The sequence below is a fragment of the Muntiacus reevesi genome, chromosome 7, assembly GCF_963930625.1.
Source record: "Muntiacus reevesi chromosome 7, mMunRee1.1, whole genome shotgun sequence".
In the NCBI taxonomy this organism is placed as follows: domain Eukaryota; kingdom Metazoa; phylum Chordata; class Mammalia; order Artiodactyla; family Cervidae; genus Muntiacus; species Muntiacus reevesi.
Genome location: NC_089255.1, coordinates 78,831,680 through 78,847,956, shown reverse-complemented (window position 1 = coordinate 78,847,956; position 16,277 = coordinate 78,831,680). Strand labels below are relative to the sequence as shown.

General features: G+C 39.7%; 1 pseudogene; it reads left to right on the top strand.

Annotated features, from left to right (window-relative positions):
* Positions 1 to 1,732: 1,732 nt before the first annotated feature.
* On the top strand, positions 1,733 to 2,206 carry LOC136172651 (large ribosomal subunit protein eL43-like; annotated as a pseudogene).
* The last annotated feature ends 14,071 nt before the right edge of the window (positions 2,207 to 16,277 follow it).

Here is a 16,277-nt window from a genome sequence, read left to right as displayed (position 1 = left end):
TTACCACAACCTTGGTGGCTTTTTTTTTTTTTTTTTTTTTAATTTCACAGTTCTGGAGGTCTGAGTCTGATGTGGGTCTCACTGGGCTAAAATCAGGGTGTTGTCAGGGCTGTATTCCTTTCTGCAGGCCCTAATAGAGACTCTCTCTCCTTGCCTTCTCTGGCTTCTGGAGGCCACTCACTTTCATAGGCTTTTGGCCACTTCCTCTACCTGCAAAGCCAACCATGGAAGTTAAGCCCCTCTCACATCTTGTTGCATCACTCTGACCTTTTCTTCTGCCGCCGCTTTCCACTTTTAAAGACCTGAGTGATTAAACTAGTGGCGGGGTCCAGCCTCGGCAGGATCCAGGGGTACCCTCAGGATGAATGGCGTCAGTGAGAGAGAGAGAGAGAGAGAGAGAGAGAGAGAGAGAGGGAGACCAGACTGGGGGTGTGCAGCAGAGTCTGGCAATGCTTTATTTTTTACTGTAGCTTTTATACCCTAAGTTAATACATTTCTGAGGGGAAGATAGTTTAACATTACATCAGTTTGTCCTTTAGGAAGAACAGGATGTTTCCTGCATTCTATTTCTATAACAAATCTTTGCACATTATCTTCTGGCCTTGGGGCCTATTAACATTTTATGCAAGTCAGGTGAATGTAAACCTATTTTCCGTTTTTGCGATGATCTTAACAGAAAAGTTATAGTCTCATAGGGCAACAGTACAGCATGTCACAACATAGTAGAAATATAACCTCGTTAACATAAAAGTCAATTCTTCTGCAGAAGTTGTCAGTTGAGTTTATCTAAGAGGTTTACCCCACACAGACTCTGCGGCTTCAGTGAGGCAGCCTCTGCCTAGCACTCCTGGCTGACAATTAACAACCATTGTTACCACACTAGCACTAAGCTCTTATTTTTCTAGATCTTTAACTATATTAACAATGGTTTCCATAGCACAACCTTAGCACATTAAGAGCAAAAACACAGCAAGCAAATGTTAACCCAGTAGCCACTTTTAGAATAATTTTTCTTGCATTTTTTAATAGGGCTTCCTCACTCCCTGAAGGGCTCTATGTCTATTAGGGCCTTTATATGATCAGGATCTTTATGCTGTTTTTTGATTAGGATATTACGAGCAGTCATGCATATTAGTACCAAGGGCATAGACGCATTTACCAAACAAACTAAAATACCAGCAAAGGAGTTTAAATTAAAACACTCCTTTCACCCTGGATAATCTCATAAAATGCCACCACCTGGGAAACTTATTGATTAAAGTTCTAAATTGATTCTTATTTGGAAAGAGATCAGGGAAGGCCTTCTGCCTGTGTCACAGAAATTAGGGAGTAGTCTATTGCAGCAAGCATCAGAAAGACAGATATCATCTTTAAGGTGAGCGCCGGGGGGCAGCTTTTCAGAATCCCTGAAAACCTGATCCCCCTTGCCTGTCGGGTTTTCTCCTCATGACCTTATCATGGGTGGGATCCCGTGAGCTGGCTCCCGGCACACTAGGGCCACTAGATCACCAAGGATAATTTTCCTATTTGAAGAACAGCTGTTTACTATCTAAATTCCATCTCTTGATTCCTTTTTGCTGCATAAGAAAACATATTCACAGTTTCCAGTGACTAGAATGTGGACATCTCTGGGCAGGGGGGTAGGGGGTGAGAAGAGGAATTATTTTTCCACAAGAATATTTTTATTATTTTGGAGAAGTCTAAGCATACCACCAATTCTGAGCACACCACCAATAGGATAGGGAAAAGGTAGAAATATCTCACAAATAATGATCATCATCATTGTAATCTTGCATTAAGAAGTAAGGCTTCTTAGCTCATGGGCTCGGATCTAGATTGCATTATCACGGTGAAACGCACGAAGAAGACTGGAATTGTGGGCAAATACAGGGCCAGTTAAGGTGCCTCCCTCAGGAAAATGGTGAAGAAAATTGAAGTCAGCCAGCACGCCAAGTATACCTGCTCCTTCTGTGGCAAAACCAAGATGAAGAGATGAGCTGTGGATATTTGGCACTGTGGTTCCTGCATGAAAACTGTAGCTGGTGGTGCCTGGACCTACCACACCACTTCTGCTGTCACAGTAAAGTCTGCCATCAGAAGACTGAAGGGACTGAAGGACCAGCTGAAGCACCACCAGTTGATAATGTTGCTAGCCTATAATAAATGGGTTAATTTCTGTAACAAAAACAACAAAAAGGCCTCTTAAATATGTTTGAACAGTAAATGACACACAATTGATATGTATCAATTCACTGAAATACTTACTGATGTTAAGTATTTAACATCATACATGTAGAACCATCTATAGTTCAGTTTAGTCATTCAGTCATGTCTGACTCTTTGCGACCTCATGAACCGCAGCATGCCAGGCCTCCCTGTCTATCACCAATTCCCAGAGTCCACCAAAACCTATGTCATTGCGTCGGTGATGCCATCCAACCAACTCATCCTCTATCATCTCCTTTTCCTCCTGCCCTCAATCTTTCCCAGCATCAGGGTCTTTTCAAATGAGTCAGCTCTCCACATCAGGTGGCCAAAGTGTTGGAGCTTCAGCTTCAGCATCAGTCTTTCCAGTGAACATCCAGGATTGATCTCCTTTAGGGTGAACTGGCTGGATCTCCTTGCAGTCCAAGGGACTTTCAAGAGTCTTCTCCAACATCACAGTTCAAAAGCATCAATTCTTTGATGCTCAGCTTTCTTTATAGTCCAACTCTCACATCCATACATAACCACTGGAAAAACCATAGCCTTGACTAGACAGACCTTTGTTATCAAAGTAATGTCGCTGCTTTTTAAAATGCTATCTAGGTTGGTCATAACTTTCCTTCCAAGGAGTAAGTGTCTTTTAATTTCATGGCTTCAATCACCATCTGCAGCGATTTTGGAGCCCAGAAAAATAAAGTCAGACACTTTCCCCATCTATTTGCCATGAAGTAATGGGACCAGATGCCATGATCTTAGTTTTCTGAATGCTGAGCTTTAAGCCAACATTTTCACTCTCCTCTTTCACTTTCATCAAGAGTCTCTTTAGTTATTCCTCACTTTCTGCCATAAGGGTGGTGTCATCTGCATATCAGAGGTTATTGATATTTCTCCCCACAATCTTGATTCCAGCTTGTGCTTCTTCCAGCCCAGCGTTTCTCACGATGTACTCTGCATATAAGTTAAATAAACAGGGTGACAATATACAGCCTTGACGTACTCCTTTTCTTATTTGGAACCAGTCTGTTGGTCCATGTCCAATTCTAACTGTTTCTTCCTGATCTGCATACAGGTTTCTCAAGAGGCAGGTCAGGTGGTATTGTATTCCCATCTCTTTTAGAATTTTCCAGAGTTTATTGTGATCCACACAGTCAAAGGCTTTGGTGTAGTCAATAAAGCAAAACTAGATGTTTTTCTGAAACTCTCTTGCTTTTTCAATGATCCAGTAGATGTTGGCAATTTGATCTCTGGTTCCTCTGCCTTTTCTAAAACCAGCATGAACACCTGGAAGTTCACGGTTCACGTATTGCTGAAGCCTGGCTTGGAGAATTTTGAGCATTACTTTACTAGCATGTGAGATAAGTGCAATTGTGCAGTACTTTGAGCATTCTTTGGCATTGCCTTTCTTTGGGATTGGAATGAAAACTGACCTTTTCCAGTCCTGTGGCCACTGCTGAGTTTTCCAAATTTGCTGACGTCTACAAGTTACCACTTAACATTTAAATTTTTTTCAACCGAATAGCATCCAAAGAAACATGAATCAGTGAGATCTCTCCTTTTTTTTTTTTTTTCTGCTGTGCCAGGTCTTTAGTTGTGGCATGCAAACTCTTTGTGGCATGTGGGATCTAGTTACCTGACCTGGGATCAAACCCCAGCTTCCTGCATTGGGAGTGTGGAGTCTTAGCCACTGGATCAACAGGAAAGTCCCTCAATGAGATCTTAAATAGTATTCTGTAGCCAGCTATAAAGATTAAAACATTATGATCACCCACAAAGTTAGTGGGCAGTATGAAAAAGCAAAAAAATATGACACTGAAAGATGAACTCCCCAAGTCAGTAGGTGCCCAACAAGCTACTGGGGAAGAGTGGAGATATAGATCCAGAAAGAATGAAGAGGCTGAGCCAAAGCAAATACAAAGCCGAATTGTAGATGTCACTGGTGATGGAAGTAAATTCCAATGCTATAAAGAACAATACTGCACAGAAACCTGGAATATTAGGTCCATGAATCAAGGTAAATTAGAAGTGGTCAAATAGGAGATGACAAGAGTAAACATTGACATCTTAGGAATCAGTGAACTAAAATGGACTGGAATGGGTGAATTTAACTCAGATGACCATTATATCTACTACTGTGGGCAAGAATCCCTTAGAAGAAATGGAGTAGTCCTCATAGTCAGCAAAGGAGCCTGAAATGCAGTACTTGGAAGCAATCTCAAAAATGACAGAATGATATCTGTTCATTTCCAAGGTAAACCATTCAATATCACAGTAATCCAAGTCTATGCCCCAATAAGTAATGTCGAAGAAGCTGAAGTTGAGTCTTTTCATCATAGGGGCTGCTAAGTCACTTCAGTCGTGTTCGACTCTGTGCGACCCCATAGATGGCAGCCCACCAGGCTCCCTCATCCCTGGGATTCTCCAGGCAAGAACACTGGAGTGGGTTGCCATTTCCTTCTCCAATGCATGAAAGTGAAAAGTGAAAGTGAAGTTGCTCAGTCGTGTCCGACTCCCAGCGACCCCATGAACTGTAGCCTACCAGGCTCCTCCATCCATGGGATTTTTCAGGCAAGAGTACTGGAGTGGGGTGCCATTGCCTTCTCCTCATCATAGGGGACTGGAATGCAAAAGTAGGAAGTCAAGAAACACATGGAGTAACAGGCAAGTTTGGCCTTGGAGTACAGAATGAAGCAGGGCAAAGGTTAGTAGAGTTTTGCCAAGAGAACACACTGGTCATAGCAAACACCCTCTTCCAACAACACAAGAGATGACTCTACACGTGGACATCACCAGATGGTCAACCAAAATCAGACGGATTATATTCTTTGCAGCCAAAGGTGGAGAAGCTCTATACAGTCAGCAAAAAAGACTGGGAGCTAACTGTGGCTCATATCATGAACTCCTTATTGCCAAATTCAGGCTTAAATTGAAGAGAGTAGGGAAAACCACCAGACCATTAAGGTATGGTCTAAATCAAATCCCTACAATTATACAGTGGAATTGACAAATAGATTCAAGGGGTTAGATCTGGCAGACAGAGTGCCTGAAGAACTATGGATGGAGGTTTGTAACACTGTACAGGAGGCAGTGATCAAAACCATCCTCCAGAAAAAGAAATGCAAAATGGTTGTCTGAGACGGCCTTACAAATTGCTGAGAAAAGAAGAGACGTGAAAGGCAAAGGCAAAGGAGAACAGGAAAGATATACCCATCTGAATGCAGAGTTCCAAAGAATATCAAGGAGAGATAAGAAAGCCTTCCTCAGTGATCAATGCAAAGAAATAGAGGAAAACAATACAATGGGAAAAACTAGAGATCTCTTCAAGAAACTAGAGATACCAAGGGAACATTTCATGCAAAGATAGGCACAATAAAGGACAGAAATGGTATGGACCTAACCACAGAAGCATAAGATATTATGAAGAGGTGGCAAGAGTACACAGAAGAACTATACAAAAAAAGATCTTAATAACCCAGATAACCATGATGGTGTGATCACTCACCTAGAATCAGACATCCTGGATTGCAAAGTCAAGTGGGCCTTAGGAAGGATCACTACAAACAAAGCTAGTGGAGGTGATAGAATTTCAGCTGAGTTATTTCAAATCCTAAAAGATGATGCTGTGAAAGTGCTGCACTCAACATGCCAGCAAATTTGGAAAACTCAGCAGTGGCCACAGGATTGGAAAAGATCAGTTTTCTTTCATCCCAAAGAAAGGCAATGCCAAAGAATGTTCAAACTATCACACAATTGCAGTCATGTCACATGCTACCAAACTAATGCTCAAAATTCTCCAAGCTAGGCTTCAAAAGAACATGAACCGAGAATGTCCAGATGTTCAAGCTGGATTTAGAAAAAGCAGAGGAACCAGATCTCTGCCAACATCAGTTGGATCATAAAAGAAGCAAGAGAATTCCAGAAAAACATCTACTTCTGCTTCGTTGACTATGCTAAAGCCTTTTGACTGTGTAGATCACAACAAACTGTGGAAAATTCTGAAAGAGATGGGAATATCATACCACCATACCTGCCTCCTGAGAAATGCAGGTCAAGAGGCAACAGGTAGAACTGGACATGGAACAACAGACTGTTTCCCAATTGAGAAAGAAGTACATCAAGGCTGTATATTATCACCCTGCTTATTTAACTTACATGCAGAGTACATCATGTGAAATACTGGGTTGGATGAAGCACAAGCTGGAATCAAGATTGCTAGGAGAAATATCAACAACCTCAGATATGCAGATGACACCACCCTTAGAGCAGAAAGTGAAGAGGAACTCAGAAGCCTCTAGATGAAAGTGAAAGAGGAGAGTGAAAAGCTGGCTTAAAACTCAACGTTCAGAAAACTAAGATCATGACATCTGGTCCCATCACTTCATGGCAAATAGATGGGGAAAGAATGGAAATAGTGACAAACTGTGTTTTCTTGGGCTCCAAAATCACTGCAGATGGTGACTGCAGCTGTGAAATTAAAAGATGCTTGCCCCTTGGAAGAAATGCTATGACTGACCTAGACAGCCTATTGAAAAGCAGAGACATTACTTTGCCAGCAAAGGTTGGTATAGTCAAAGCTGTAGTTTTTCCAGTAGTCATGTATGAATATGAGAGTTGGACCATAAAGAAAGCTGAGCACCGAAGCACTAAAGCTTTTGAACTGTGGTGTTGGAGAAAACTCTTGAGAGTACCCTGGACTGCAAGGAGATCAAAATGAGTCAATCCTAAAGGAAATCAATCCTGAGTAATCATTGTAAGGACTGATGATGAAACTGAAGCTTCAATACTTTGGTCACCTGATGCAAAGAGCTGACTCACTGGAAAAGACCCTGATGCTGGGAAAGATTGAAGGCAGGAGAAGAAGGGCATGACAGAGGATGAGATGGTTGGATGGCATCACTGACTCAACGGACATAAGTTTGAGCAAGCTCCAGGAGTTGGTGTTGGTCAGGGAAGTCTGTCATGCTGCAGTTCATGCGGTCGCAAAGAGCTGGAAAAAACTGAGCAACTGAACTGAACTGAAGAGAACAAAGTTAGTGAAAATGTACAGAAACAGATGCTCATTCACTGTTATGAATTAACTTAATCTGAATTCAATAAATTTATCAAAATTTAAATGAATATCCCTTTTGACCTAACATTTGGACCTCTGCAAAGTAATAGATGTTCTTTATGATATTATCTGTAATTTTGAAGAAAAGAAAAATAGATAACCTGTATGCAAAAAAAAGCACTGATGTTTATAACTTATGATACATCTACATATTAGGCTAATACCCATCCCTTCAAAAATGTAGGTAGAGGACTTCTAGTTCTGGTCAATATGGAATACCTTCATCCCATCCAAGTACTTACTCTTATCAAAGAGAGGAAGACTCTAAAGTGGAAAGATGACAAACTGCTTAGGGACCCTACATATAAGAAATAAGATGAAACAGTCACTTGGATTCTGGATAGTCCTTCATTTCCTGTCGCATAGAAATCTTTTGGTATATATTGATATCAAAGTGTATTTTAAAACAAAGTCTTTTGTGACACAGACAGATTATCCCAGTCCTCTACAGAGTTACTCCTTGGTTTTGGATCTGATATACTTGTGGACAGGATGACTGAGAACCAGATGATATTCCTGGAAGAAGCATTCCTGAAGAAGCATTCTTACTATAAAAATCCTATCTATGTAAGTGGATGAGAAATATAATCCTTTTTATTAACAAGTTTCTTGTTCTACTTGAAAGTCATTTTCATAGAAACTGTTGGGACATGTGGACCACATAGGAGCTACTGAAGAAATCCTTTTGAACAGCAGTGGAATTTAAATGGCTTGGAGGGTGATGACATTTTTGAAAGAGTGAAAAAAGACTAAATTCCCTTATCAATTCTTTCACAAGATCAGGTTTCTCCAAAATTTACCATGTCCATTCCTGCACTCTCTTCCTCAGCTTTCCCTGCTCTTCTCTACTGCCATCCCTCTTCCTTTTGGTCTTCCTGTTCAGCAGTAGCAATAGCCCTACTTCCCCAGGAGCGGCTCTAGAATGTGGCTTTATTGGTATCCGTAATACAAGTGCAGTTCATGGGCCCATCAGCAACAGTGGCCTGGTCTGCCTCAGACCATTTGTGGACCTAAGTTTGCTCTAGCTTCATTGTTACTCTGGTTGGTTCTCTGGCTTTCCCAGATTTTGTGAGCAGTTTTAATTACTCAGCATCCATTCCATACTTGAAAGCAAGAACTTAAGACTTGTATAACATTTATAAAATATGTACTAGGTGATAGGATCTGGTACTACAGACATGAACAAGACATACAGCCCTTTTTGTCAAAGAATTCACAGTAGAGTTGGGAAGAACTGACAACTAAAGAAATAACTAAAGGACTTCTACTACCAATAGTGATAGCCTAGGTAATTCAGATCAAACTCTGAGAAAACTAGACCATCTAGATAGAATGTATAGTAAGAAATCTACTTTAAGGCATAAAATATGTAACAAGATAGAGAATAATTATCAGGCTGAGAACAGAGAGAAGAAAGGAATTCAGAGTTGAGCATGGCATTTAGTGTTGTTTTTCTTTGAGAGTATTTCTGTCATGAGCTCAATGTTTGTAACTCCTCCAAATTCATCTTGAAACCTAATCTCTATTGAGATGGATTTTGGAGGTGGTTTTGGGAGTTGATTAGTCATGAAAGTAGAGCCCTCGTGAATGGAATTACTGCCTTTGTATGTGACGCTCAAGAGAGCCCTCTTGCTCCTTGCCACGTGAGGTTAGAGCTAGAAAACTCTGTGAGCCAGGAACTGGGTTCTTACCAGACACTGAATCTGTCGGCACTATGGTCTTGAACTTCTCAGCTCAGAACTGTAAGAAATAAATTACTGTTGTAAATAAGCCACCCAATGTATGGTATTTAGTTATAGCAGCCAGAATGGACTAAATCGATTTCCACTTTTAGAAGTGCAGCTGACTGACACTTATAGGAACTTCAGCCCAGAATCCATCCACTTCATAAGTCAGTTGCAAATTCTTTAAAATATTAAACACAGAGTTGCCATATGACTCAGCAATTCGTATACCCAAGAGAAATTAAAACATCCACACAAAACCTAGTACATACATATGCACAGCAGCAATATTTATAACCAACGTGGAAATAATCCAAATGCCATTGACTGATAAACAAAAGTGGTATATCCATTTGATGGAATACTATTAACAATAAGAAAGAATAAAGTATTGACACATGCTACCACACAGTGAAGCTTGAAAACATGCTAATTGAAGGAATCTAGTCACAAAAGACCACATACTGTGCTATTCTTTTTATGAAATGTCTAAAAAAAGCAAAGCCTGGAAACCAAACGTAGATTAGTGGTTCCCTAGAGTTGGGAAGGGAGTGAGGAGTGAGTACTACTCAGAACAGGATTTCTTTATGGCATAAAGTTGTTTGAATAAAATTGTTCTATAATTAGATTATGGTTAAAGTTGCAGAACTCTACAAGTATACTAAAACTCTTGAACTTAAGTGTGCTTTAAACAGGTGAATTTTTTTTTATAGTCCAGTTGTTTTTATTATTTTTTTCCATTTATTTTTACTAGTTGGAGGCTAATTACTTTACATAAACAGGTGAATTTTATGGCATGTAATTATATCTCACTGTTTTTAAAAAATCTAATTATTTCAATCCCTGAATTTGGATCAAAGTATTTTGGATTGCTATTGCCTCTAGGCACTGGCAGAAGGAAAAAAAGTGAAATGCTCTCTGGATAATGAAAATGTCATCTTGGGCCAGAAATTAATTCTGATTCTGCAAATACAGTATTCAATAAAAATTTTTAAATAGCTAGGAACACAAAGAGATAAGGCAACATCAACAAGAACCAGCAGAAAGAACAAATATTAGATCTGTGGGGACTCCAGCTATTAAAGCTAGCTAATTATTATATTAGGCACAGACTTAGAAAACTATGCTTAATAGATTTAAGATAAAAGACAAGATTTTAAGTTTTGGCAAAGAACTGGAAGCTATAAAAGATATAGTAAGTTTGAAAAAGAACCAAACAGAATTCTAATATGAAAAATATAATGTCCAGTGTTTAAGATTCAGTAGATAAAAACAATAAGAAATGAAACACAACTGAATAGAGAATTACTAAACTGAAAGAAAGTTCTGAAAGAAAAAAAAATCCAAAATAAAACATGGAGACATGAAAGGATTAAGACAGTGATGAAAGGGTTAAATAAAGAGACAGTGATGAGAGGGTTAAATATAAAGAGGTGATGGTTTAGTTGCTAAGTCATGTCTGACTCTTGAGATCCCATGGACTGTAGCCTGCCAGGCTCCTCTGTCCATGGGATTCTCCAGGCAAGAATACTGGAGTGGGTTGCCATTTCCTTCTCTAGAGGATCTTCCTGACCCAGGAATCGAACCTGTATTGCAGGCAGATTCTTTACCCACTGAGCTATGAGGGAAGCCCAAATAAAAAGAGGATGCTGTGAGACAATCTAACTTACATATAACTGAAGTTCTAAAACACAAATAAAAAATGAATGGAACAAAAGGAACATTTGAACAAAACAATGGTGAGAATTTGCCAAATCTCATGAAAGATAAGCTGCAGACAAAAAATGTTACAAGCTATACACAGAATAGACATAGCTGTGGTAGTAGCAGTAATGATAATAATAATAATAATAACAATAAATACACATCATAGAAAGTTTGCCAAAAGCAGTGAAATGGAAAATAACCATGAAAGCAATCGGGGGAAATTTTTTAGGTCACCTCACATACTAATAGCACTAAAAATGGAGGGGAAATTTTTTATTTTGATTCAAGATTATAGAAATCCTACCCAGAAAATGTCAGGCTTAATGGTGAAATGTTGAAATCATTCCCTTTAAGATCAGATCAAGGATTTCCACAGAATTCTTACTCTTACCACTTCTATTCAACAATGTACCAGAAGTCCCAGCCAATCCAGTAAGGCAAGAAAATGAAAACAATTGGTGAAAGACTGGAAAGAAAATTTTAAATATCATTATTTGAATGTGATTATTTGCATGAAAAATCCAAAAGCCTTCACAAATGAGTTATTAGAATTGATAAATTAGTTTAATAAGTTTGTAAGATATAAGGTCAACAAAGATCAATTGTATTTCTATATACCAGGGTAAAAAAATTGAAAGTTTCAGAAACAATTTATAATAGCTTAAAAGTATCCAAATTTTACATTGAATAAAGGCATTCAAGACTATTTCACAGAAAAAAAATTTTTTTCTGAGGTTAAAGTGACTGAAAATAAATGTAGTGATAGTCATGGGTTAGAGGATTCCGAATCATAAAGATATAATCTTGCTCCAGCTTGCTGTAAAAATTTAACGCAATCCAATCAAAGTTTCAACAGCCATTTTGTAAAACCTGAGATGATTCTCAAGTTTATGTTGGAAGTTTAAAGGGCCAAGATTTACCCAAGATCCTAATTAAGGTATGTGTACAAGGACAGGGCTTCTCAGGTGGCGTGAGCCGTAAAGAACCTGTCTGCCAATGGAGGATACAGAAGAGATGTAGGTTTGATCCCTGGGTTGGGAAGATCTCTTATTCTTGCCTGGAGAATCCAATGGACAGAGGAGCCTGTTGGGCTACAGTCCATAGGGTCAAAGAGAGTCGGACACAACTGTGGCGACTTAGCATGCACACACACATGTGTATGGATAACAGACAAAATTTTAAATAATAGTCCAGGAAAAAAACATATAGAGGTCAACACCAAATTTGCCCAATAAATAAATGAGTAAATAAATTTTTAAAAAAGGCATAGCATACCAAGTAAAGGAATATCTTATAAATATGTAGTGCTGGGACAAAGCAATACTAACCTAGCAAAAAAGTAAAATCTTGACTGCTATCCTACACATGTAAAATCAATAGTCCATTAGCTGTACATCTACATGTAAAATTTTTTTAGCTTTAGATAAAACGTTAATTCAGAGCAGAAAAATAATTCTTAGGTGGGACATATTGTTTGGCCTCACTGTGCATTAGGCACAAGGACTTGCATTTGGTAACAACATGACTCCCCTGATTCCACAGATTTTCTTAGTTGTTTTCTCTTAGTGGAAACTCCCATTTCCTGTTTTCTGCCTTCCTACATATTGTTTCCTCATTTTTTTTTTTTTAAGACAGTATGGCTCTTTTCAGTTTATTGCGTGAAGGAATTACACTGACATACCTCTGAACACATGTGAAGCCCCAGCACAATTACACAGTCCATGAGAACTCCTGTTATTTCTCCCCACCTCACTGTGAGTTGTGTTTTTTTCTTTCCCCCAACTGAACTGGGTCTTCATTTCGGTACTCAGGCATTCTCTAGGTGCGGTGCATGGGCTCTAGAGCACATGTGCTCAGTAGTTCCAGGGCATGGGCCGAGTTGTTTCTCGGCCTGTGGGATCCTAGTTCCCCAACCAGGGATCATACAATGATGTCCCCTGATTTGAAAAGTGGATTCCCAACCATGGGACAACCAGGGAAGTACCACAGTGAGCTCTTTGAAGGCTATGCATGTGTGTGTGCTAAGTCACTTCAGTTGTGCCCAACTCTTTGCAACCCCATGGACTGTAGCCTGTCAGGCTCCTCTGTCCATGGAATTTTCCAGGCAAGAATACTGGAGTGGGTTGCCATTCCACACTCCAAAATTAAACTAGTTCAAGTTAAAAGCAGACCCCAAATGATTATATTTATACAAGTTGTGAGGTTTTTAAACTTGTGACAAAGGATAGAAAGGAAATTTTACTCATGGCAAGGAAATTCTCACTTTAGCTTCAGTGAGCCAAAAGCACTTAAAATTCATGAATCTTCAGCTGATCGTCCTTAGCCAGTCCAAACCCTATGAGGAACTAGCATATGTTCTTGTGTTGTTCACCCTGTAGCTGAATTATAGTTTCCTCATTCTTAAAAACTATATTTACATTAGTGTATAACAGCAATTTAAATGCTTTATCTGTCCCTCCACTTATTGACAATGAAATGAAGTGACAGTCTCTCAGTTGTGTCCAACTCTTTGGGACTCCAAGGACCATAGTCCGCCAGGCTTCTCTTTCCGTGGAATTCTCAAGCAAGAACACTGGAGTGGGTTGCCGTTCCCTTCTCCAGGGGATCTTCCCAACCCAGGGATCAAACGCGGGTCTTCTGCATTGCAGGCAGATTCTTTACTGTCAGTACTTATTCATTTGTTTACCCTTTTTCTTGTATGGCTCCTTGTATTTCTTTTGAAGCTGAGTGCTCAGGTGAAAAGGGCAATCCTTGCAAGTACAGAATAGTGATTCCCCCTACCACCATGCAGTCTATAAAAAACTTTTTCCCTCAAAATTTCTTCATTGATGACTTTCTTGATTTTCTTTTCCAATTTCAATTTGATCTCTTCTCTCTTGGCATTCCAATGTCATCTACTTACCTTTTTTTCCCACTTATCATACTTTTTTTCCATATGGTCACTTTACTCATTCAACTAACATGTGTTAAGCAGGGCCACAAGTTGAGGATGGCACAAATCTGAGTTTTAAGTCGAGAAGTCATTTTAAAAATTTTTCATCTCATTTACTCTTTTCAAAAACATTTTAAAGATCTGTTATCTTGCCCTTTTTAAGACAAGGAAAACATAACTGGGAGATATTAGGTTATCTGATCAAAGCCAGACAACTGGAAGAAGATGGAGCTGAAACTTGAGATCAGGTCTTCTAACATCACCTCCTGTGTTCTTTCCACTACTCCATATTAACTTCTCTCAAGATTGGCAAATAAAAGGCCTTCCTGCTGAATCTGCCCCTTTCTTGTTTTGTTTGATAAACACAGTAGCTTTTGCTTTGAGAAACAACCTGGAATTAAACCACAGGGATTGGTGGAAGAATGAAAAGTGCAATCCCAATTAAGGCATTCCAATTCAGATTAATAATCAAACCAGAAACTACTCTGTTTACTGGTCTTATTGTAGTGACTTAAAAGAAAGAAAAAAAAAAAAAGACTGAATTTTCCCTCTTACCAACAGGGAGAGACCTTTACCCCTCTCCCCTTCCATAGAGAATTTTCTTGAACAAACTTGTAATTAAAATCCTTCTTCTGTCTCTCTTACATGTATGCAAGTCTTTAAAAGGCTAAACAAGCCTCTTATAAGGTAGAATGGGAAAGACTAGAGATCTCTTCAAGAATATTAGAAATACCAAGGGAACATTTCATGGAAAGATGGGCATAATAAAGGACAGAAACGGTATGAACCTAACAGAAGCAGAAGATATTAAGATGAGGTGTCAAGAATACACAGAAGAACTATACAAAAAAAGATCTCAATGACCCAGATAACCACCATGGTGTGATTACTCACCTAGAGCCAGACATCCTGGACTGCAAGGTCAAGTGGGCCTTAGGAAGCATCACTACAAGCAAAGCTAGTGGAGGTGATGAAATTCCAGCTGAGCTATTTCAAATCCTAAAAGATGATGCTGTGAAAGTGCTGCACTCAATATGCCAGCAATTTGGAAAACTCAGCAGTTGCCACAGGACTGGAAAAGGTCAGTTTTCATTCCAATCCCAAAGAAAGGCAATGCCAAAGAATGTTCAAACTACTGCACAATTGCACTCATCTCACTGTAGCAAAGTAATGCTCAAAATTCTCCAAGCCAGCCTTCAACAGTATGTGAATCGTGAACTTCCAGATGTTCAAGCTGGATTTAGAAAAGGAGGAAGAACCAGAGATCAAGTTGTCAACACTCATTGAATCATAGAAAAGCAAGAAAATTCCAGAAAAACATTTGCTTTATTGACTACACCTAAGCCTATGATTGTGTGGATCACAACAAACTGTGGAAAATTCTTCAAGAGATGGGAATACCAGACCACCTTACCTGCCTCCTGAAAAAATCTATATGCAGATCAAGAAACAACAGTTAGAACCAGACTTGGAACAACAGACTGGTTCCAAATTGGGAAAGGGGTATGTCAAGGCTATATGTTGTCACCCTGCTTATTTAACTTATATGCAGAGTACATCATGAGAAATGCTGGACTGGCGGAAGCACAAGCTGAAATCAAGATTGCCAGGAGAAATATCAATAACATCAGCTATGCAGATGACACCACCTTTATGGCAGAAAGTGAAGAGGAACTAAAGAGCCTCTTGATGAAAGTGAAAGAGGAGAATGAAAAAGCTGGCTTAAAATTCATCATTCAAAAACCAAGATCATGGTGTCTGGTCCTATCCATTCATGCAAATAGATGGGGAAACAATGGAAACGGGGACAGACTTTATTTTCTCGGGCTCCAAAATCACTGTAGATGGTGACTGCAGCTGTGAAATTAAGACACTAGCTCCTTGGAAGAAAAGCTATGACCAAACTAGACAGCATATTAAAAAGCAGAGATATTACTTTGCCAACATAGGTCCGTCTAGTCAAAGCTATGGTTTTTCCAGTAGTCATGTATGGATGTGAGAGTTGGACTATAAAGAAAGCTGAGCACCGAAGAATTGATGCTTTTGAACTGTGGTATTGGAGAAGACTCTTGAGAGTCCCTTGAACTGCAAGGAGATCCAACCAGTCCATCCTAAGGGAAATCAATTCTGAATATTCATTGGAAGGGCTGATGTTGAAGCTAAAACTCCAATACTTTGGCCACCTGATGCGAAGAGCTGACTCATTTGAAAAGACGCTGATGCTGGGAAAAATTGAAGGCGGGAGAAGGGGACGACACAGTATGAGATAGTTGGATAGCATCACCAACTCGATGGACATGAGTTTGAGTAAATTCCCCGGAGTAGGTGATAGATAGGAAAGCCTGGCGTGCGCGGTCATTAGGGTCGCAAACAGTCGGACTCGACTGAGTGACTGAACTGAAGTGAGCAACTATTTTATGTCTCTTACCTTTCCTATCCAGCCCGCCCCGCCCCGAATCCGTCTGGAATGGTAAAATCACGACAGAAACGCGCTCCTTGATCACCTCAGAGTTTGATTAGAGAACTGGGTGAGAGTTCGTGCCAGACGGCAGCCAGAACCACCACTCCCGGCATTCCTGGCGCTCGCCCCTCGCCCAACTTC